The sequence below is a fragment of the Puma concolor genome, chromosome D4, assembly GCF_028749965.1.
Source record: "Puma concolor isolate L17-30 chromosome D4, mPumCon1.1.hap2, whole genome shotgun sequence".
Classification (NCBI taxonomy): domain Eukaryota; kingdom Metazoa; phylum Chordata; class Mammalia; order Carnivora; family Felidae; genus Puma; species Puma concolor.
In genome coordinates, this window is record NC_141679.1 from 35,513,758 (window position 1) to 35,540,062 (window position 26,305).

At 33.3% G+C, this 26,305-nt stretch overlaps 1 protein-coding gene across 1 annotated transcript in view; it reads right to left on the reverse strand.

Annotated features, from left to right (window-relative positions):
* Positions 1–26,305, reverse strand: part of PTPRD (protein tyrosine phosphatase receptor type D) — a 2,237,777-nt gene that overhangs the window by 1,198,941 nt on the left and 1,012,531 nt on the right. Inside the window, exon 7 of the mRNA XM_086685253.1 lies at positions 9,828–9,877. The gene's annotated coding sequence lies outside the window, so the exon portion shown is untranslated. The remainder of the gene's footprint in view (positions 1–9,827; positions 9,878–26,305) is intronic.

Genomic DNA, 26,305 nt, shown 5'->3' on the forward strand with positions numbered 1-26,305 from the left:
ACTCTCTTAGGCATTTATTATTATCCCAGCCTCTCCTATAACATGTTTCATATCCTTCTAATAGGATCTATCATCTCTGGTACACCTCTCTCTAGCCACAATGCCTTGAGCAAATTTGATACCATCTCTTAATCTAAATTTTACTGGAATAAGCAATTGTCCTTATTTCTCTCAGGGATACTGTAAGGATAAAAATAAATAATCATTGTAAAGGATTTAACATATTGACTGGCATACTGTGCATGCTCAACAGATCTTACTGTTGTTCTTAGGATGATATAATTCATGTATCCACATGTCCTTCCCTTTCACTAATTGGGGAGTTCCAAAATTAGCTTTTATTCAGTTGGTAGCCCAGTGATTGGAACTGGGTTGTGCACACTTTATCTTCAAGAAGACTGTGCTGAAAATGTTAAGGAATGAATATTCTCATATACGTGGTCCCTAGTAAAATCCTTTCTCCTCATGCATCCTTCAGAATAACCACAATGCCTTATACTTATTTCCACAAGTATAAAATACAACAATGAACAAACCACAAACTGGTGCTTTTGTTATGTGTGTCCTTAGAAAAGTCAGTTTTTTTTTTTTTTTTTTTTTTTTTGGTTTTACTTTGAAATTTCATACCAAGTGCAATAAGTGTGTCCTTCTATGATTTCTCAAGAAGAAAATGTAGTCCCTCCCAAATATATTGGATTTTGTCCTTAATTTATATTCAACCTTTTCCTGATGCTGAAAATTTTGAAGTTATATCTCTATTTCATGCGTGGGCAAATGCTCTAGCAATAGTATTCAAAACAATTTTGCATGGTAAGCTTTTTATATAACATTTTACCTGTCACGCTTGAAATTTACATTAGAAGAACAATTGACTTCCTTACTTAATGATACCTTTAAGGAACTCTGAAAGTTCATGAATAAAATTATATTTTATGAATAATTTGAAGTAAAGAATCTTATTTTAGTCAGTTAATAATATGTATGTGTTATAATTATTTTCAATTTTGAAAAAAATCCATGAAGTGAAATAAATCAATGTTCACAATGATAAACATGTTTACTCTGCTATCGGAAATTGACTTATTATAAAATTATGATGCCATAGGAAACTATCTCTATACCAGATTTATATTCTGGTAGTCATATATATTCCCTTGAAAATGGGAAGCCAGGGGCGCCTGGGTGGCGCAGTCGGTTGAGCGTCCGACTTCAGCCAGGTCACGATCTCGCGGTCCGTGAGTTCGAGCCCCGCGTCAGGCTCTGGGCTGATGGCTCGGAGCCTGGAGCCTGTTTCCGATTCTGTGTCTCCCTCTCTCTCTGCCCCTCCCCCGTTCATGCTCTGTCTCTCTCTGTCCCAAGAGATAAATAAATGTTGAAAAAAAAATTAAAAAAAAAAAAAAAAAGAAAATGGGAAACCACTGTTATTAATAAGAGACATGTTAGAACCTCTTGAGGTTCACAAAGATTTTTGTTTGAATTAGGTATCGGTTGATTATAAATGTTATCATTTATAATAATAGTACACTTGAATATCTTACTTCTTAGCTTCAGAGACTTATCAAAATAAAAACCCCTCTTAGCTAATATTTTTCATATAACACTTTCAGGGAGAGAGTCTACCTTAGGTAAGTTCATTTTATAGATTTTATATTAGGGGCAAAAAATTCATTTTAAAGATATATACTCAAAAAAGAAAATTAGCATTGTCTCTAAATTATAGATGTTCAGGGCTTATGACTTCTCCATTGATTCAGATATTAAATGGCGTTTTTAAGCTGGAGGGAAGGGTACTGGGAAGGTGGATCCTGTTTATGCTGCTTCAAAATATTTAGAGTATATGTAATTTATCTGCCTCTCTCCCTACACACACACACACACACACACACACACACTCCATTACCTCTTATAAATATCCAGCACAATAGAAGCATCAACAGAATAATAATTTTTGTATCTGTTAAAAGTTGATATTTATTTTGGAATAATGATAGATTTTCCTCAACCTCCTTAGCCTTTCTCCACCCTCCATCTTGTTCCATTCTGTTTTTCAATGGTACAGAGGATTATCGATCCCAGAGAACTTGGAAATATTGGAAAACCAGTAGAGTTTCTATGACAAGTTCTCACTGATACCATTGTAATTTCTTATGACAATTTACTTATGAGCTAAAATACTTATGACCTTACTTTAAGTCTGGCACCTTAGACCACTCAGCCATCCTGACATGACTCATGACCTTACTCTGAGGAGATAATAGGGACTTACCAACTTAAGGTAAAAATATATTTAACTCTCTGAATACAGCAAAAAAAAAAAAAAATCTTTTACTCTTAAGCTTATTTCAAGATAACAAGGTATTTATAATAACATTGTCTTTCCTTGTAGCCCACCAGATTGGAATAAGACACAGTCATTGAAATGAATACATTTTCTAGTGTTTTTTTTTTATATGAAAGATAACATATTTACTTTTTAAATAATTATACATTGAAATAAACTCAGTGAATGATTATAACAAGTAACAACAGATTTAAAATAAGCATGCTTAGCTTATTTATTTGAATCTGAAATTAAAAGTTCAAAATACATTCCTTTAGCTTATGATGGGGTTAGAACCTGATTAACTCATCATAAATTGAAAATGTCAGCCATTAAAATGCATTTAGTACACCTAAATTACTGACCATCACAGCTTAGTTTAGCTTACCTTAAATATGTTCAGAACACTTACATTGGCCTATTACTGGACAAAATTCTTTAATAGTGTTGACAATCTCATGTAATTTACTCAATACTGTACTGAAGGGAGGAATAATGGTTGTGTGGCTACAGAATGGCTGTGAGTGTATCAGTTGTTTAGCCTTGTAATGGCATTACTGACTGGTATCTGTGGGTCACTGTCACTGCCTGGCATCGTGGGAGAGGATTTTTGCCGCATATTACCAGCCTGGGAAAAGATTCAAATTCAAAGTATGGTTTCTACTCAATATGTATAGCGTTCACAACATTGTTAGTAGGGGATCATTTGTACATATAATTAATAGATAAAAGTCCTGAGATAATTAAGGTTTTAGTTTTACCATATCATAATCCTTCTGTTGCTGAGATAAATTCTCATTATCATGGGTAAAGAGGAGCTCTTTGAATAAGAAGTCTTATGATAAATGCAAAATTTTTCTGTATTTATTAATCATGGCTAAATATATGCTGTTCTCAAGATTATAATGAAGGATATTCTGGACTAAAATAGAGTGGGATGATCTGAAGTAAATGCAAAAAATTCCTCAGGTCAAAATTTCAAATAAAATGTGTCAGAATACAGGTCAGTTTATGATAGTGTGGGTAGATATGAATTATGATATAATTATGCTATTAAAGAAATGAAATGAGGCAGCAGGGATCACAATTTCAAGGCAATCAGGTGTCCCACCTTCACAGACAAACAGATATAAGGAATTATAGGGTTTCCAATATCTTCAGCTTTGTCAAAAAAGGCAGATAGGAACATACAGAAACCTCTGTGCAAGTTAATGACAGATAAATGCTCTGTTTTCATTTCTCCTCTTATCAGATTCCCTCAAGTATAGGGATCTGTTTTCCTAAAGATAATGATGATGATAGAAGTTTATAGAGGTCTTTCAATTTCCACTTATTCTAGTAAATTCCTTTTTCCATATTGTTCCTACCAGTGCATATGTTCAATTGTGAAAGTCATGTTAACATTAGAAATTATTTGCTCAATGAAATAACTTTTACCTATTTTCCCCAGTTGTTTCTCCAAAGAATACCAGCCAATGCTACTCCTTTCCATTTATCACCGCCTCAATCTCACTGTAGACTCATTTTATAATCCCAAATATTGTTGAAGTCTGTTGTGTTAAAAATGTATTTAATCTCAACCTTATCCCATACAATGCTTAGTCCCAATGATTACTATATGCCTTTGCAGTGTCAATTCGTACATAATTCTACATGTATCAACCCAGGACAATTAGCTAAAATAGTCTGGGTTGCTAGATCATTGACCTGAATGAATCTCTAGAATGTCCAGTATTGAATCCTTATTCCCTACTTCTAATTTGGTTTTTATCTGAAGTAACAATTACAAATTGCACTCTGAGTAGAAGGTAAGACAATACATTCTTGATCCCAAATGGAGTTATTGATTCTTTTACTAGAGTTGTCTCCCAATTTCATCTTGGTCAACTCAGTTGTGAATGGTTTTGTTATACAATCAACTGCTCTAATCTAGGACTCATGCTCATTGTCTTTTTTCTCACCTTCTACATCCAATCAATGATTAAGTCCTTTTGGTTCTACCTCCAAAATAGATTGAAAATCCATTCCAGTGATCCCATCCTTGTTCAGGACATCACATCTTTCTCTTTTGGCAATCTTCAAGTGTTTCCTAAATGATCTCTCCATGTCTAGTCTTATTGCCCATTAATTCATTCTCCACAAAGCACTTATCTTAAAACATAAATGGGATTACCACACACTTTTGTTTAAAAGCATTCAGTGGTTTCCAGTGGCATTTACAATGAAATCCAATATGCTTGTCATGGACTTAAATGCTTACTTCATCTCAATCCCCTGTCCTTTTACTTACTACACTTACTCCACTACACTAGCATTCTTTTATTTCCTTGAACATTCAAGTTCTTCTTTTCTTAAGATCCTAGAAATCCTTTTATACCCACTTTCTCTTTCCATTTCCTCATGTGGTGAACTCACCTTTCATTTAAAGCTTTTAGCTTAAATACCAATTCCTGTCCTCATAATTCTATATTTCAGAATGTTTTCTGTCATAACATTTAGCAAAGATTTGTTTTGCATGTTTCTTTTTCCCCATTAGATGTGAAATCAGTAAGATAAAAACTTTGTCAGCTCCCCCACTGTGACATAAGTCAGCCATTTTCTTTCTTTCTTTCTTTCTTTCTTTCTTTCTTTCTTTCTTTCTTTCTTTCTTTCTTCTTCTTCTTCTTCTTCTTCTTCTTCTTCTTCTTCTTCTTCTTCTTAATGTTTATTTTAAGAGAGAGGGAGAGGCAGACAGAGTCAGAGACAGAAGGAGAGAGAGAATCCCAAGCAGGCTCTGTGCTGTCAGTGGACTGAGCCACCCAGGAGCCCCAAGTTAGTCATTTTCATAGCACATAGTAAGTTCCTCATTTTTTGGAAATGGAAGGAAAGAGAGAGAAAAAAAAAAGAAGAGGGAGGGAGGTGGTGGGAAGAGGGAAGAAAGGTTGGAAAAGGAATATGTTTGAGAAACAAATATTTGATTTAGCAAAAGAAAGCCAGTTGTTTCTCTAGCTCATATACAATTGATTTTCTAAGATCGCAAATATTTACAGAACATCTGCTACAGCCAGATATCGTGCCAGGAACTAGGAAATATTTCTATTTTGGGGGGGACCCTAATATTACCTTAATAGTTTAATAAAATAAATATATCATTGAATAGGGTAAACAAAAATAAAAGAAAAAAGAGCATTTTGTATGTACAATTATTTTATTCTCAAGTTAATATTCACTTATATTACCAAAACTTTTATATATTTTTTGCCTTTTTAAAGGATATTCATGCTCTTAGATTATAATTTTATTGCAGTATTCTATCTTTCAATTTTGAGTTCAAACTATGAATAATAAAACAATCTGTTTATAATTCCTCAGTTGGTATAATTTTCCTTCATACAGCATGTTAATTACATGTCTTTGAACTTTATTTGTCCCTAAGCTCTGTCATCTCTGTGAAAATGAAGCCAAGTGTATTTAACTGGCATCATTTACTTGTATCAGTGTGTCTCAAATGCATTTTTTTCCCTTTAACTAACATTTACCTTCAGGGATACCTTCATAAATTAAATGCTGCAGTACTTGTGTAAACTATGCTGTATTTCAAAGATAAATTCATTAATAAACTTGTTATTTAACTATTTGAAATGGCTAGTGGAAGATCAAACCTATTAATGCTACATAAACTGTACCAATCTTGAAGACACCTTTCTATGGTGTCTGTGTTTTACCTCTGTTTTTCCTGCTCTAAATACCCCACAGAGAACAATAATTTAGTAAAAGTGAAAATCACCTATTAGCTTTTAATTAGTACACACACTCCATATTTCATCATCTTTGGCTACCTAAAATAGACAATAAAGTCTGAAAGGAAAAAGAAAAGAACTGATACAAACCCTATGTTCTCCAAACACATGAAAAAAAATGAGATACTACCTTTCTTTTGCTTCAAGGATTTTAATCTATGACCCCTTCATTTTTCTCATCAGATTTTTCACTATTATAAAGATTAAAAAAATAACTAATTATTAAAAGCAGCCTATTATAAGGTTTGCTTTTGCACTTCCATTGTTTGAGTTAGGAGTTACTCCAAAGTTAATTAAATGTCTTGTATTATGGACCTAGAGATTTAAAAAGAAATGGTCAAAATTGGATATGTGAATATTAAATTATTGAATTTTCTGTTTTAAATAATTATTTAATTTCATTATGTTTCATTATATCTCTCAAATATTTCAACTATTATGGAGATAATTTTTTGTATTTAAATCAAGATGATTACTTCAAGAGTAAAAAAACAATTAAAAACCATGCATAATGGGACAATACAATCTATGGCAAACATATATACAATTGCATAACTGACAGTTTTAAGGATGACGTAATACTGATTTTTATACTATTGTTACTATCAAGCAAAAAACAGGTATGTGATGCACTTCTGTGTTTGTCATGGAAAATATTGTACATACATATGTCTATATATAAGTCTCAAGGCAAATAAAATCTCAATGTAGTACATACAACAGTATTCTGTTGTTAATCTTTTAGGCTGTATTTATTATGACTGTTATGTGTTTAAGTAATTTATTATACAATATTTTGGGGGGCAAGTAAATGCATTATAATAATAATTTTATTTGAATACTAAACTGTTAGCTTAATTTCTAATGTTTTAATGATTCTGTAGATAATTTATTTTGAAGAGTTTTTTTCACTTAATATATGCTAAAAATTATCATAATACATAAGGGTTAAAGTCAAATATTAATTTTGTTATGCTGCTGAATATTCATTTCAAAATTGTAACTGATGGCCACATAACTGATTATAGTGTGTGACAGACAGTAGATAATACATAAGTACATATCTAATTTTATGAAGTCCTACAAATTGCTTATAAACAGTGACATTAAAGTATTAAATAAATATCAGCATCTTCATATTTATTTATGAATTTTACAATAAAAGTTAAAATAAACACAGAGCAATTACTATTCTAATGATAAGCTTTCCAGCAAACTATCTTAAACATACAAGAAAATAACAATATCCTTGCAATTTAACAATACAATAGTATTCTTAAAACCTAGAGATCATTACATGTAAAAATTTAAACAATAAAGCTTTTATAGAAACCATAGGAAAATTCCTTAGCGTGGCAAAGCAAATATTTCTTTTTTAAAAACATTTATGAAGTAGGACAATAGTCAGACAAGAAACAAACCTACTTGAGAATTTCTATTCATCAAAATACACCACTAGGAGAGTACAAAGAAAAACCACCAAATGGTTTAATATACAATATAAATATCCAGTGGTATGCAGTAAATGTTTAACAACCAACTCCCCCGAAGAAAAAATAAAGCCCTGTTTTTCATGTTTGCCAGTGTGTGTGGTATAAATAAACACTTCTACCATGGAAGATTTTCAAACTATCAAGCAGCTCCCAAAATTCCTGACACTTTAACAGTTGGTCTTGTGAATCAGTTTGAGCCAGCTCTATCACAGAGGATTGAAACAGCTTATCTGGTATATGGTTAAGGAAAAAGGATGCACGGTATGGTATAAAAAGGGCAAGTCTTAGACACTTCAAAAAGGAGAATAGTCATATGACAGTCATCACAAATATGACAAATAATCATAAGACGTGTTTGATGCCATAAACCTTCAACATATTCAAATTAAAATATTTCTATAAGCACACTAGAATGGCTAAAATAGATGGATGCAAAATCCTGTTAGTGACTATATGAAGCAACTCACTCTCACATCTTGCTTTGAAAATCCCGTATTACCACTTTGGCAGACTATCAGTATCTACTAAAGGAGAACATATGCATATCCTATATATCCAACAAAATTCATGCATGCATTTCCTGCAGCACATCTTCCAGATAGACATATAACCACTATTCATAAGAACCAAAGTCTGGAAATGACCCAAATGCTCATCAATGGGATTTAGATCATAATTTGGTACATGAGCAAGTTGAATACCAAACAGCAATGAAAATGAGTGTTTTATCACTGCATATAATCTTACAAATATAATGCTGAGAAAAAGAACCAAAGTAGTAACTACTGTATGACTTCATTAATAGAATATAAAATAGGAAGTAATCTATCCTTCTAGAGGTCAATACAGTGCTTATGTTTCATGCAAATACTTACGAGAAGTGCACTATGTAGTGGGCTTCAAAGTACGATAATGTTTTATCTTTTATTCTTTATTTTTCTTTTCTTTTTAATGTAAGAGCTGATTATAAGGGTGGGTTCATTTTGTTACAATTCACCAAGACTGTGCATTTAAGATATGAGATGATAAATGATGAGTGTACATTTTAAAAATATTTTGACATATTTTATAAGTCAAATTGACTTATGAGAAAAGTTAATTTGGATATATTTGTAAAATATGTTATAACTTAACAATACATATCAGGAATAAAATTATTGCTTTATGCATATCCAAATAATGTATTTCACAAAAATGTCTTCCATTATCAACAGAGTCCATTGATACAGAGTCCTGTATCAACAGAGTAGAGCAGTGAAATTCCCCTTGCTTCTATGTGACACTTGTCTTTAATAATCATATGTTGAGCGTCTCAAAAAAAAAAAATGTAACCAAAGCATACACCTTACATAGCCCAGAGCTGATCATTGCCTATAATCACTTAAAACTTCTTCAAGATACATTTCAGTAATGCTGTATTACCAAATCAACAAGTTTTACTCAATCACTTTGTGTTTCCCAAGACATCATTTACCCGAACATATAAAATATATGACACAAATGCCCATATTATCCCCATTTTATGTATCAGCTACAAGCGGATAAATCTTCATCATGTTCACAATTAAAAAAAGAGATAAACTGAACATTCTTTTATTAAACTTATGTTTATGTTTCTTACATTCTGTAGTAATCAATTATAAATGGCATCCAGATTTACATTTTTAACAAATGTTATTGAATACAATTAACCAAAGTAACTGACAAATTAATAAGGCCCATAAAATCACCTTAGAAGTCACGGGTTATTTTTTTATCATATCTATTTCTATAGTTACATATTTTACTTTCAACTTTATAAAGCTGCAATATCAAGCTTTCCTAGAGGAACCCAATTTTGATAAATCTTGACAGGTGTTAAAATAAGTTTTCCTTTCAATAACTCATTGCCTCTATTCATTGACATCAAATAGACGTTATTATAAAAAATTTTAATATATAAAATTGTCATTCATGTCCAAAGAACTTTTTTTAGAGTTATAAATCTTACCTTTCTGAACAATGCCTTCAAATTCACTTAGAACTTATCAAAGACTATTTCAGGTGACTATATTACTATAATCTAACCAAGAACATAAACATTTGATAGAAAGTATCACATATCAACATTTATGTAAAGGTATCATAAAGTATCAAGGAAACTCTGCAAATTAGCTCTGTTTTTACTGGATACCATCAAATAGGGATAATAAAGGGAAAAAAATTCAAAAATGAATTTATTAATTATAATCTTACCATAAGCTCACAGGTTAGGAATTCAGAGAAGAGGTTCACCACCCTGAGACCTAGAAAAGTATAACCAAAAATATTTCCATCAGCACTGGCACTGCATTTTAATTCAAGCATCACAAAATGTTAAATAGTGATTTATAATATGAAAAATTTCATTGTATGATTAATTAGTATACATATAATTTAACAAATAATTTTGACTACAATATTCGTCTGAAATAGCATTATCATTACTCAGGTCACATCAAACTATTGTGATTTAAGATTAATTACTCTAATTTGAGCTCCTTAATGCAGGATGACAAACAAGTAGAGGATTTTTATTGTCTCCTTTGCTTCTTATGGGACTATGGGTGATGGGCACATCTGCAAGCAAAATTTATTTTGCATATGTTACAGAACCTTAGTTACATTCATTTATACAGCTTCTCATATATATATATATATATATATATATATATATATATACACACACACACACACACACACCCATATACACATACACACACTATGCATGTGGGCCACACACACACACATTTACACACATTTACAAATGTAGTTATCATACTACAAACCTACATTTATCTTTGTTTTTTCTGTTTAAATCAGGGATAATATATAACTTTCCATGATTATAAATATTCTCTAATATTTGTAATTATATATTACATTATTATAATATATTATATATATAATATATATATATATATAATCCTAATTTAAAAGCTGTATGGTACTCAATAGTTTATTATATACCTTAAATTATTTGATATTTGATTTAACAATAACACTTTATAATATCAATTAATATTATCTTTAAATTGAGTCATTTAGTTACCATCACATGTAACAATGTTTAAAAGTTAATGTGCTTGGCAAGAGCTTTAATATTTTGATGCAGTGCTGACTTACTAATTAACACATATTTATTAAGCCCTTGGATTTGTTTACTTCTAGGCAGATTCTGCTCTAAATGGATAAAAGAATACACTGAAGATTCAATCTTGCTATACGTGAAGAAATTAGTAGCATTTATGAACCTTTTAGAAAACTGAATGACTGGTATATAGGCAGGTGCTCTACTGTGTGATGTATCACAATTTAAGTTAATAGAAGAGAGAAACCATAACAGATTGAATCTAGTAGTCAATGTCTTAATGAGTAGTGTTGTTTTTAAGGATAGGTTTTTCTCAAAGTTCTATGCATTGAATTATTCCAACCATTTTCTACTGCAACTGAAGGGAACATAATATAACATAGTTTGTCTCACAAAGGAATGATATTAACTCTTAGGAGGAATTATAATATGCAGAAATGATTCTGATACTAAAAGAACCACTTGACGACTGAAATGAAATGTTTCCAGTATCCTTCTGATGAAATGTTAGCGGAAATCAAAATATCACTATCACTGAGGTGTGAACATTCACATTAAAATGTATTATTCTTATTCTGCAAATTGAAATGTATGTGTGCAGTAAAATCTTTAATAATGACTTCTCAGGCTTTCTTGGTCAAAGTCACTGAACTGGGCGCCTGGGTGGTTCAGTCGGTTAAGCATCTGGCTTCGGCTCAGGTCACGATCCCATGGTTCATAGGTTCAAGCCTTGCGTGGGGCTCTGTGCTGACAGCTGAGAGCCTGGAGCTCTCTCTCTCTCTCTCTCTGCCCCTCCCCTGATCACTCACTCTCTCTCTCTCTCACTCTCTCTCTCTCAAAAATAAATACACATTAAAAAAATTAAAAAAAAAATCCAAAGTCACTGAACTAACTGGTGGCAAGGACTTAACTGCATTCTGAATCTTTGATTCTCAGTCCATTGTATTCCATTCCAGTTATTGCCATTATCCCAGGTCTCCTTGTTCCCAAGTGGGTAGACACTGCTTCCCAGCCTTCCACAGGTTTCTGTCCCACCCACTCTTTTTACAAATTCCAGTGCACATGGATTAACCATGTGAACATGCTATTCATTCTCTATTGCATTCTGCTTTTATTTTCCCTGCAGGAACAAGGAGTGAGAAGAGGACTTCAAAAGGTCTACTTCTGGGAGCACCTGGATGTCTCAGTCAAACAGCTGATTCTTGATTTTGGCTCAAGTCATGATCTCAGGGTCATGAGACTGAGCCCCACATCAGGCTATGAGCTGAGTGTCAAATCTGCTTGGGATTCTGTCTCACCCTCTCTCTCAAAATAAATAAATAAACATAAAAAAAAAAAAAAAAAGATTTGCTTTCTACTGATACTTGCTAAAGAGGAAGACTTTCCCAAGAACATATTGTGCTCTGAATGCTTATACTTCAAGTCAATCAAGGAATTATATTGAGACCTTCCCCTCTGCTCCCCATTTTTATCAAGAGGTGCATAAAACTCAATTGGGGGTAAATGTAAAATGGTTACGTGTTAGAATCCACATGTGGCTGAAGCAAAGTATTACCATTGTGAAATGAATGCTTTGGATACATATATTAAAATTTTTAATTGTTATTACCATTTTATTATTAAATATTTAAAGTCAAGCTTTAAGGTTTCACATTATAATGCAGGAACAATAATTTCCTGTAGCACTATCAGATGCTAGATTACTCCTGCAGGCACTATGTTGCATATCTGCAATATTAAATTGACAGTTTTAACTGAATAATAGAATTTCAACATAAAAAGCACATAAGGGAATTTATTTATATCTTCCAGTTATATGTAGAATGTTTATCTATATCTGAATGTGAATATTTAGATAATAACAGTAAATCCAAAGGACATCCTTGTTTGGATTATGGACATTGTTATACTGAGTAGATATGTTAGGCATTCAGACTATATGTCACTACCCATGTGTAAATTCAGGAATTTGAGAAATTATGTTGAACACATTTGGCTAGTTTTTCTTCAAAGCCAAAGCCGAGCCAGAGAAGTGATTTTAGACACATAAGAAAGCCAAAGCAGAAATATGGTTTACCCAAACTTTATTCTATTTTTACAATGATTTACATCGCCTGACTCAGTCAAGAATACTGAGTATTGAGACATAATTAAAGAAAATAAATGAGAGAGAAAATAAATTTTAACAATATGTGGATAAGATAACTATTTTTTAGGGAACAGTTTGTAATGATGGATCAGTAATTAAACTATCAGTGACATTGGCACAATGTTAGAGTTTTATCATTGATGCATTTCAGGAAATTTTATTTTAGAGATAAGATTCTAGTAAATAGACTTGATCAGATATACTCCTTTCATTTCTACTACTTGCCCATGTAAGGATAACCATTCAGAAAGAATTTATGCCAAGTGAAGTAAGCAGACCAAAGCAAAATTGCACTTTGGGTAATTCTGAAATTCTAATATCTTAAACCTATCATATGCCTACATAGCTGTCAAAGTACTGCAGAAATCTTGAAAAGTTACATTTGAATTAATATTTCTATAAATTAATTAATGTTATTAGTGAATGCATTTATCAGATATGTGACTCAGAGTTTGAAGAAATTCATGGATCAGCATTTCAGATGGTGGTTTTCTCTGATGCTAAAAATAATTAGACAGTGTTCTCTTTTCCTGGCTTGTTCACAGGAATTCAATAGTTTGGAAGGAGTGAGAGGAAGCTGAATTTTAAAATGATCTGGAAACCTAAATGTTGTGAAATTATTTTAAATAATTATAAACAATTTTAAATAATAGTAAATAAATTTAAATATTGGTTTGATAAGTTTAGGAAAATCATAGTTAATAAGCAATTGGTAAATAGTACAGTGATAAGATTTCTACACTTTTTGTCATGTATCCTACATTGATACTCATACAAGTCTCTTGTATTAGAGATTATTTTCCATATTTTCAGATAAGAGATTGGAAGCTAACAGTTGCTAAATAAACTCCAAAATGTCTTACTGCTAATATATTGTGAAGTCAAAATTCAACCCAACCTTAATTTAAGTTCAGAATCCCAATTAGTTCATATATCAGGGTAGGATAATATTAATAGATCTATTTACTGAATATATAGCATATGCCAAGCACTGGTCTTAGTATTTTGTATGAATTAACTAATTTAATTCTTACAAGTGAATCTCTACTTTCTAAATGAACTGAGCTGTCCTTTATTACCCTTTTCTTCTTCTTTGTTTTTTTTTTTTTTTTCTCCTAAACAAAGAGATCCTGGCTTCAGAGACTGTGCTATGAATCATTACATAGTAGTCTCTACATGATAATTGATCATTTTGCAGTATTCTTACAAATGGTATTTCAATGCACATGTTTACATTTTTTCAAGTTTGGCATCATGCACATGTAATTACACATTTAATATGTGTCTACCATCACCTTGGTTGTTGGTCCTAGGTAGTAATAATAGTATTTATTGAATATATACTGTGTCAAGAATTATGCTAAGTGCTATAAGTTCATCTCATTTAATTCCTATAGCAGTCCTAACAAGTATTACAGTCACCCTAATCTCATAGATGAGAAAATTACCAGAAAACATAATAAATGTGCTCAAGAGCACACAGAGTAAGAAAAAAGCACAGCTGAGTTTCAAACACAAACTCTCTCATATGATGCAACATAGAGATTCTGATTCTTCTAATGGGAGAGAGTTGTGAAAGAAATTAGAGGCTCTCCTTTTAGTTCATTTAGAGAGAAACTTAAAACTTCAACTTCTTAAAGTAGAGCTACGACTACACCCTAATTAAAAAAAAACATAAGAATAGCAAATAGTCTTATAACACCATTATATTATGATTAATTGTAGGTAGTTACAGCCCCTCAGTCTCTAGCTCATTAAATGTTAAACTGAAATGATGCATTATTTAGCAGACATGCCGATTTCTAGAATTTTCTGCCAATAAATTCAAGAATGCATGAGATTTTACAAAATATGTAAATTTCATGTAATATATGCACAATTTTGGTAGGGGTTATCAGCAATGCTTACTTGGAAAACCAGATAGCCTTGTATTCATTTAGAAAAATGCAAATAATGTGTAAAAAAACAACTTTGAACTCTCACTTCTTTTAAGACTGCCAAGCTTATCATCTCAGAAACACAACTCTTATTATAATTATAGGCAACATGTTTGGGAAAAAAATTGGCTGTTTCAGTGAAACTTGGCATATTACAAACTCTCAATAAATAACTAAAGAATACCTAAGTGGTCCAATAAAGAAATGATCGCAGTTAGGCTCTTAGGAAGAAAACTATCCTGTATTTAGGTAATAGATTTCAGCTTACCCCAGTACTAGCCATACTTTCTCAATGTCTTTTTCAGTACCTAAATCATTTCCTTCAAAGCATCATTTTTTTTTCAAAGATCTTTTTTCTTTCTTAAACTCTAGGAAAATTGGAGTGACAGGCAGTGATGGGTTTGGGGAGTATCAACTCCTCCCATGATTAGATCTATGTAAATATGCCATGTAACTACAATTATATACATACATATATATATATATATATATGTATATGCATATATATACATATATATGCATATACATATATGTGTGTATATATGCATATATATACATATATATGCATATACATATATATGTATATATATGCATATATATACATATATATGCATATACATATATATGTATATATATGCATATATATGTATATATATGCATATACATATATGTATGTGTATATATATATATATATATTAATTCATCTATCCAACAGATACTTATGGAGCAACTATGTGTCAGGCACTATTATATCAGAGTGTGAGGTTAAAGAGATAAACAATACAAATATGGTCTAGTCTCACAGATTTTATTTTTTTTAAACATTTTTTTTTCAACGTTTATTTATTTTTGGGACAGAGAGAGACAGATCATGAACGGGGGAGGGGCAGAGAGAGAGGGAGACACAGAATCGGAAACAGGCTCCAGGCTCCGAGCCATCAGCCCAGAGCCCGACGCGGGGCTCGAACTCACGGACAGCGAGATCGTGACCTGGCTGAAGTCGGACGCTTAACCGACTGTGCCACCCAGGCGCCCCTAGTCTCACAGATTTTAAAAGTAATTTTTTTTCAACGTTTATTTATTTTTGGGACAGAGAGAGACAGAGCATGAACGGGCGAGGGGCAGAGAGAGAGGGAGACACAGAATCGGAAACAGGCTCCAGGCTCTGAGCCATCAGCCCAGAGCCCGACGCGGGGCTCGAACTCACGGACCGCGAGATCGTGACCTGGCTGAAGTCGGACGCTTAACCGACTGCGCCACCCAGGCGCCCCAAGATCACAGATTTTATATTCAGGTTAGTGATATTACATTTAATGATGCAATATTTGGTTGCCACTATCAAAAACCACTAGATACTCTGCTATAATAGTCTATGCACTTTTGAAAGGATTTCTCTTTAGATGTTTCAAATTTCAATCTAATAAGCCTATTAAGTTCAAGAGGGTTTAACACCATTGCAGAACATCATAGTTATCCCCCTATTCATATAATATTGTTTTAAATAAGAGAACCACTGATTTTAGCGAGGTTCATGGCCTTCTGGAATCAGATTATGATCCTTAGACTTGGTGCCATGAGACTAAGTCCTGGAAAAGCATATATGTGGAAGTGGACTGAGTGACTTCTAGAAAGTGCCACTGAATGTAGAAAGTATCCTTGTCCATTTCTCCCATTAATTTCTAGATAGAATGTGGAATAAAGACTTGGAGCTCCCACAATCATTTTGTATCTGACAGACTACCCTTACCTCCTTGCTCTGTTAAACTCCCAAGCAGAATACTAAAATGGGAGAAGTCTGGATCCTTACAACAGGGAGTGTCATCTCAAGCTTGGAAGGATTATCTCTTGAGTAAGCAAGAAATAAACTCTATACAGACAGAAACTAGATTGGGGTTTTTAGGGACCAAGGAGTGAGAAGATGGGTACAGAATTTCTCTTTCAAAAATAAAAACATTCTAAAATAAGATAGTGTTTGTACAATGCCAAATATATGAAACCCAATAAAGTGTTCCCTTTATTTATTTTTAAAGTGTTCCCTTTAAAAAGTTATACAGGGGAGCCTGGGTGGCGCAGTCGGTTAAGCGTCCGACTTCAGCCAGGTCACGATCTCGCAGTCCGGGAGTTCGAGCCCCGTGTCAGGCTCTGGGCTGATGGCTCAGAGCCTGGAGCCTGTTTCCGATTCTGTGTCTCCCTCTCTCTCTGCCCCTCCCCCGTTCATGCTCTGTCTCTCTCTGTTCCAAAAATAAATAAACGTTGAAAAAAAATAAAAAGTTATACAAAAAATGAATTTTATGGTATGTGATTATATCTCAATAAAAATGTTATTAAAAGTGTGTGTGCCTTATATCATCCTATTAGTTTAATTTGACCTATATAATAATTTGAATACATTTTACTGTGCTAGAAAATTGCATGGCATATTCTTTGGGAACTCAAATTCAGCTGAATTTATTAATTTCCTACTACACATTACCATGTTTGTAGAGATTGGGGGAGATAAAAATAACAATACAAAAAAAAAAATCTGTCTTCCATAATCTACAACCTACTGAGGAAAGAGGCTATTCCTGAATTAAGTAACACCATGACCAAATATTTACCATCCAGGGCTTCTGTGAGGATTTTATTATATGCTGGGAAGTTATTTGAAAACTACTTAATAACACAATTCATGATTAGAAAAACAAAAAAATTGCCAATAAGCATTATATGCTGATATTTGTGTTGGCAGTGGTGCCTTTGATAACTTTGTAAGTAAACGAGTATGTTTTGAAATTGTGCTTATAAGGAAACCAAAATGTTAAAAAACACTAAACAAAGTTTTATCCTTGAAAAAAGTATAAAAGTACTGATTACAAATATTTCTGGTTTCAAAGAAACAACATTAAACAATCCATTTTGGTGGTGGGGATTTAAAACTTTTAATCTAAAATGTATAGATCCTTATGTTTGATATTTTGGCTCAGACATCACTAGTCTGAAAAACTCCTCTCCAAATTATTCAAAACACCAAACTTTTATAAAAAATGTTTCCATGGGGCGCCTGGGTAGCTCAGTCTGTTGAGCGTCCGACTTCGGCTCAGGTCATGATCTCACGGTCTGTGAGTTCGAGCCCTGCATCGGGCTCTGTGCTGACAGCTCAGATCCTAGATCCTGCTTCAGATTCTGCGTGTCTCTCTCCATGCCCCTCCCCTGCTCATGCTCTGACTCTCTCTCTCTGTCAAAACTAAATAAACATTTAAAAAAATGATTCCTGTTGGGGACATCTAGGTGGCTCTGTCAGTTAAGCGTCTAACTCTTGATTTTAGCTCAGGTCATGATCTCACAGTTTGTGAGATCAAGCCTCACACCTGGCTTTGTGTTGACAGTGTGGAGCCTACTTGGGATTCTCTCTTCCTCTCTGTCTATCCCTCCCTTGCTCCTGCTCATTCTCTCTCTCTCTCTAAAAATAAATTAATAAACTTAAAAAAATGTTTCCTGTTGAGTCACCTGATTGACACAGTCAGGGGAGCATGAGGCTCTTGATCTCAGGGATGTGAGTTCAAGCCCCACATGGGTGTAGAGATTACTTAAATAAATAAAACTAAAAAAAAAAATGTTTCCTGTTGTGTGGATATGATTGGCAACAGTAAAATCAAACTATAAATGGATACAAAATAAAAAGATCCTCCAAACTTTTCATGAATGACACAATCATAATTTTCTGAAGTTGACATTCAGCCACACTAATTTGTAGAGTTCAAAAAATAATATCATCATAAAAGTTGGAATTCATTCACTATATTGTACACCTGAAACTAACATAGAGTGTATGTTAACTAAACTGGAATTTAAAATAAAATAAAGTAAAAAGAGAAAAACGTTGCCATGCTATAGATACCTACACATTTGAGAAGAAATGTAAATTAAGTGTAACTCCAGCATCATATAATGATTCTTTAGTTACTGGAGATGATTATATTGCAAAATCTGTAAGAATGTGTGAAAGTTCACAGGACTGGTTTAACCTTTATGTGAATTAATTGGTTACTATAGCAACATTAATTTTTGTCTCACTTCCAACTGTTGCAGAAGCTCGAACCAGCTTTGGAGCTTTATTCAGTCCTATATTCATTGGAGATATACCCAGAAGTGGGATTTCTGGATCATATGATCATTCTATTTTTAATTTTTTGAGAAACTTTCATCTTATTTTTCATAGTAGCTATATCAACTTACATTCCTACCAGTGGCACACAAGGATTCTTTTTCCTCCATATTTTTGCCAACACATGTTGTCTCTTGTCTTTTTTAATATAGCCATTGTAACAAGTGTGAGGTGATATATCAGTGCAGTTTGATTTTCATTACTAATGTTGAGCATCTTTTCATGTATCTGTTGGCTATTTGTAGATCTTCCTTGGAAAAATGTCTAATCAGTTCCACTTCCTATTTTCTTTTATTTGAGAGAGAGTGTGTGTGTATGTGAGTGGAGGAGAGGGGCAGAAGGAGAGGAAGAGGAAGAGGGAAAGGGAAAGGGAGTTGGAGGGAGGGAGGGAGGGAGAGAGAGAGAAAGAGGGAAGGGTAAGGGAAGGGGGAGGGGGCGGGAGAGGGAGAGAGAGAGAGAGAGAGAGAGAGAGAGAGAGAGAGAGACTTAAGCAGGCCCCACGCTCAGTGCAGAGCCCAAAGCTGGGCTTGATCCCACAACCCAAGGATCATGACCTGAGCTGAAATCAAGAGTCAGATGCTCAACTGACTGAGCCACCCAGACATCCCTCCTCTGCCTATTTTTAAATTTTATTTATTTATTTTGAAAGAGAGAGAGAGAGAGAGAGAGAGAGATTGAGTAGGGGAGGGTCAGAAAGAGAAGGAGAAAGAGAATCCCATGCAGGCTCTGCACTGTCAGCACAGAGCCCGATGTGGGGCTCAAACTCATGAACTGTAAGATCATGACCTGAGCTAAAGTTGGACACTTAACCAACTGAGCCACCCAGGCACCGCTGCCTATTTTTAGATTAGATTTGTTTAGTTATGTTTATCAAGTTATATGAGTTCTTTATATATATGGGATATTAATCTCTTTTCAAATAAATGGTTTGCAAATATTTTCCCACTATGTGGGTTGCCTTTTCATTTTGCTAATGGCTTCCTTGGCTGTGCAGAAGCTTTTTAGTTTGATGTAGCCCCATTTATTTATTTGTTGCCTTTGTTGCCTTTGCTTTGGGTGCCACATCCAAAAAAAAAAAAATAGTTGCCAAGACTGAGGTCAAAGAGCTTGTAGTGAATAAAGGAAAGCCTCAGGTATGCTCTGAATGGAGGCTATTAGCATGGAAAAGCTGGAGTGGGCTAACTGCAAGGAGAATATCCTATGATTGGTTTGGGGAGCATATTTGGCTTTCTCTGGTTTGTTAGCAGATAGAAGTACAAGGTAAGGAGTGGGGACTGAAAATGAAGGAAATTGGCTGTCATTCTCCTGAAAATGTCTTGCACTTACTACATTTCCCTGACCATTCAGAGCCAACTTCTGGAGAGGTTGTAATTTGTCTTTCTAGCCTTACTGGTCAGAGTTCTATTATCATATATGGTCTGGCTGTTGTCTATTTGTTTATTAGTCTTGCATACCTTACTTTTCATTTTCCCCTCCAATCATAGGAGCATCCCTCCACTTAGCCACTAGTTATATTTTATACTGCCTTATGTAGCCTTGATGACAGATTGTTTAAACCTCCCATCATCAAAAAAGAATATTTGAGAAATATATATACATTCAATAAATATTCAATACAATAACAAATCTAATATAATTGTCATAGTGGGAATTATTATGTGATTATGAGTATGTAGTGAAGTTATAATTATATCAGTTGAGTTTTGTATGCCAAAGCATTTGTTATTTTTAATGTTGAAGATATTTTATTAAACATTTTTATTTCTTCTAGTTGTTGATTGCTCAATATGAAACTTATACAGAGTACATTAAAGATACTTTAATTAGTCTCAGATACAACATTATTTCTCACAATTCTGTGAGGCAAAATACATTTCTTTCAACTTCTTAATACCTGGTTTCTTTCTTTTTTTAATAAAAAAATGAACATTTGCATATTTCTATACCACTTTTACTAGATAGCTTGAACATTGATAAGTGAAAGGGATTAGTCAGGTACCATGTAAGTTTATAACTTTGTTTACATTTGTTGGCTATTCTGACATATGCCTATTAAAAATAGAGGGAAAAATATTTTGGTTAACATAGCTCCTTAATCTCTGATTTCACTAGCATAGCATACTTATTCCATTTTATTAGCATCTGAAGAAAGATTTAGCCACAGATTTCTTCTTCCTGATCAATTATGAGTGTTTACTAAGTATCTATTATATGTCTAAATACAATATCAGATATTAGGAAATATAAAGCATTACCCCCTCTTATGATATTTAGTTAGCGAGCCCAGTGTATCATATCAATGTTAAACAATAAAGGAAGAGGAAATGTATATGTGTATAGAAGACAAAATATATGGTACAAATATAATAATTGTACATAGTGGGAAAAGGAAGAAAAAACAGATCTTCCTTTAGAGGAAGACAAACCTAGAAACAGATTCAGGCTGTATCAAACCTAGGATTAAAGTTTCATTGTATGACATCTGGCAAGTTATTTGACTTACTGAGGCTGCAGTAATAACAATTATAATTGACAATAATAATAATAATGATAACAAACAAGAATTACAGGTGTTCTAGAATTTTTCATACACTAGTCAATTTAACTAATCCTCCTAACGACCCAAAGTAGCAGGGCACTTCTATTATATTCTATTTTATAGGTAAATTAACTGAGGAACAGAGCAGCTAAATAACTTGCCCAAGGGCAGAGATCTAGTTAGGAGAGGAGTCTGCTAACAACAAATTCTTGTATTCTATTAGAATTTATATGGAGTAATTTACTTGAATTGGCCACTATGGTGACCGATTCTTGGTAGCTGCTCCACAAACATTGGTTTCCAATGTTTGGTTTCCAATGGCTTCTTTCCAATTGAGTATAAGTTATTACAGTGCCTCTCAAACTTCAGAACACACCAGAATGGCTCAGTCATCCAAAGATATCTGGGCCATGCCCCCAGAGCTTCTGATTTATTAGGTGAGGTGTGGAGTACCTAAATTTGCATTTTTAACCAGTTCTCAAAGGCTGTTGATGCTGCTGATCAGGACATCCCCCTTTAAGAACCATGGAGTCTATGCTTACCTAACAGAATCCCACTTATGCACTCTTGGCCTCTCAAGGCTCATGATCTCATAAAGACTATTTTGAGAACTGAAGATTTACAAAAACAGAATAAAAATATGATCCATATAGATTGGTTAGTAAAACTGAAACATGCCCATGTAAGTTATTTACATTTTTAATAATCAAGTCTGGTAAAATTTATAAAATAAAACCCAAATGGAATTAAAATTCAATTGGCAAGATACATTATGCCAATCACTTACTGTGGGGTTTGCAAAGTTTTTACATGCTAAAATACATTTACAAATTAGAAGCATACGACAGATACTGTTCTATAAAGAATTTTATTCAAGGCACTATATATCATGATCATTTTCTATACTCTACTAGATCATTTTCTACACTCAAAAGGGCAAGGATCTTTGTTCCCTCATTTACCATATCCCAATGCTTGGAACAGAACCTAACATGTAGAAGGTGCTTCTAAATATTTGCACATCATTCACTAATCCTTTTGGTTAAGAGGAATTACAGAGCCAAAAGATATGAATGGTTTTACAACCCTGGATTGGCATTACCAAAGTGACTTCAAGGAAGGATGTACCAGCTTCTACTCCCACTAGCTCTGTGTGTTTGTGCCTATTTCCGTTGCTCATAAACACCACTTTATATATCTGCCAATAGTAACAATTACTGCTACATGTGTTTACCATATGTTGTTTTTCAAATTTTAACAACTCTAAAATCAAGATGCATACCCAATGGGATAATTTAGTTTTTCTTTTTCTCCCTTTGTAGAGCTCCATAAAAATAATGATTTGTCTCACAGCTTATGGCATTTTAGATTCAAAAAAGAAAAATCCAGTGACACATAAATCTTAGTACTGTATTTGTGAATAGTAGTCATAATTACTTCAAAAGCTATCTAATGCTGTTAAGCATTTTGAAATATCACTGGAACACTATGTGTTGAATGTTGTCTTAGAGCTCTGATTAACTACCTAAGAAATATCCTATTTTCCATGGGCTTACTGACAAATCAGAAACACACAACTTGTCTTAATTGCTACAAATCAGCATTATTTGTCCTATATTTAAAAGAGATAAAAGGAGAACATGTCACCAGATTTAAATTAACAAAAACATTTGTAAAAGACAACATATATTAGGAGATATATGGAAAAAATGTAAATATATCTGTAATCAAAAACCTCAAATTTTTCTATGGAAGAAATGCATAAATGTTTTTAATTGATTTTACTAAACTTATCTGCTATATGCTACTATGGTGTGCTTTTTTTACTCTCAAATGTTAAAAATTAATCACATATCAGACAAAACTATTGTATCTTTTCTCACTATTACATAATTTTCAATATTTCAAATCTTTAGGAATAAATATTCTTCCAATGACTTAGAAATAAGAAAGATGAAATGGCATGGATTGCTTCAAATGACCAATAAGTATCATTAAATGGTCAGCCTTAATAGTAATATATAAAAATTAAAATTGAGTAAATTTGGGGGGTGAGCCCTATGTTGTGCTCTGCCCTGACAGCACAGGGCCTGCTGGGGATTCTCTCTCTCTCTCTCTCTCTCTCTCTCTCTCTTTCAAACTAAATAAACCTTAAAAAAAATTAAAAAAAATATATAAAATGGAAAAATTTGTGCCTCAGAACTGAACATATATTTTTTGCATATAATATTAAAATTCTTTGAAGACTCAATTACTCCAAATGGAGATACAGAGTTTATACTTGATTACAAGGATTAACTGATAAGATGCATGCAAAGTGTGCAGAAAAGTTCTGGCTCATAGTAATTATTCACCAAATATCAGCTATGATGATGATACTGATAATTAAAATATTTAGAGAATAAATCTATGTGGCTAGTGCAAATAAGGTTTTCTCTTTTCATTTTTACTTCTATAATGAACAGTTGGAGGATGCATAGTAGCACTGGTGTAATTACCCACCTTCATAAACATAGCTATAGAAAAAATATTAGCTTCATTTTCTCCGCTGCAGAGGGGGCAGAGAATACAAACATGTATATGTACATGAATGTGTGACTAATATTATATCTGTATGCACGTCTGCAAAGGTTTGAATATTGAACAATCTTTCTCCTTAAAGAAAGGGAAACATGGTTTTGTTGTTGTGGCTTGGATATTAATAGTCCATTAAAGACTTCCTGTGAGAGAATATGATAAAAGGGGGTTTGTGGCAAAAGGGAGGGAAATGTTGAGTATGTGAGAGGGAAGTTACAGAAAGGGAGGGAGGCAAACCCTAAGAGACTCTTAAATACTGGGAAAAAACTGAGGGTTGATGGGGGGGTGGGGGAGAGAAGGGCACTTGTTGGGATGAGCACTGGGTGTTGTATGGAAACCAATTTGACAATCAATTATGTTAAAAAAAAAAAAAAAAGAATATTGTGAGTATGCGAGATGGAGTCACTCCGGATTACAAGAAGGTGGAAGACAAATGCCAAGAGATTGAGCATGGGGACATTCCCAGAGAGCATCCCCAAGAGTGGAGATAATTTTCCTAAGAAGTGAAAGGGTGCTTTGTCCTGAAAGTAAAACTAGGGGAGAGCCAAGGTTAAGGTCATTGGGGAACTAGAGTCATTGTCCCTCTGATCATTAGCCTTTGTTGAAGGAATGCAATTGTTACCTGGAGAACTTCCTTACTCAACATAACCCAGCACCCCACCAACTCACCATGCAGGAGGAGTGACATCCTTCAGGACTTCAGTACCCTTTTCATTACCCAAAGAAGATATCTACTTCCCAGCGATTTAAGACACGCGCAGCCTGAGTAAAGGTGGTTGGAGTCTTGGCTAACTATTGACATGGTAGTGTAGGATAGCACTGTGATGCTACCGTAAACGATGGGCAGTGGTTAATGAAGTGAGTTTTACAATTCTATAGTATCCTTGTTGCATTAAAACTGTCAGTTTAGTATGGGTTGATTTCAGCACAAAGGAAGACTATAATCAAATAGAACAAAAAATAAATAAAACACAAGCATTCAAAGATAAGTGGCTTAGATATATTTTTCTTGATACCAGTGTTAAAGTGTTTTGTCTGTTCTCAAGATGGACTATAGTATGTAGTTAATGCAAAACATTATTTCTATTATCATCTATTTCGAAGCATTATTTTCTTTGGAATGCTCATTAACCCAGGAGCACACACATCCTTTGAAAAAGCTCGTGTTTAACTAGGAAAAAACAGAATAACTATGGTACATGTATTTATTCACGGGCCAAGGAATACGTATATGTACTCTGTTCATCATAATACTTAAGTTAAATAGATATCAATTTACCGTTTATCCTAATATTTCAGTCACAATGACAACTTAAAAAGTAGACAATATTAGATGTTTCTTTAGTGAATATTTTTAGAGAAAAAAATGGCATGCCAATAGATTACTTCTTGTCTGCATATTCTACATATTATACATGTATTATATGTAAACAACATTATATATTCAATAAACTATTCACAGGAAACTTTTGTATCTCCTTAATGGTTCTCAGGGGGATGATATCATACTATATTTTTTCCCATTGTCCACTTTATAGAGAACCTCATTTTTTTTTATTTAGGGAGGTCAACTGTTATTGTTAAATACACAAAAAATATTTTTAAAACATCACCTCATATATCATTTGTGATGTTAGCCTCATTTTTCTAACACAAAATGTAGAAGAAATGATTGATTGCAAGTTTTCTTTCAGATGATACAGTGGCAAACAAAAAGTCAAAAAATGTTATCTAGGATGTGGTTAAACATTAAAGACTTTACAGTCCATATTCTTTAAACTGGTATCTAAATAGCCTATTAGTATTATGTATATAAATTGGATAGTACCTTGAACTATTATTAGCTTAAATTCATTCTAAATATCTGGACACAAAGAAACATAAAACACATTTTGCCCTTAATTTAAAATATCTTTCAAAAATATAAATTTTATATATGGTATTATTCACAAATCCCACAAGTAAGTAAACAAACTTTTTCATTAATAAAATTGGGATCCATTGTTTTGGCAAGACTATTCTGCTATGAATAAAGTGGATGGGTCAGAGAAAGAAGGCTTTAGGATTAAGGACAAAGTAATTACCAGGAATGGAAATGCATTGACTCATGTTAAAGAAGCTGTCAGTGAGAAGCTCCTAGTGTCTTTGAAAAACTAAGGGAGATAATGAGAGAGAGTGAATAGGTCCTTCAACATCTGCCTAGCTCTAACATGGAGGGGGAATGAGGGCAGGATCAAAAGCACAACCCAAAGACA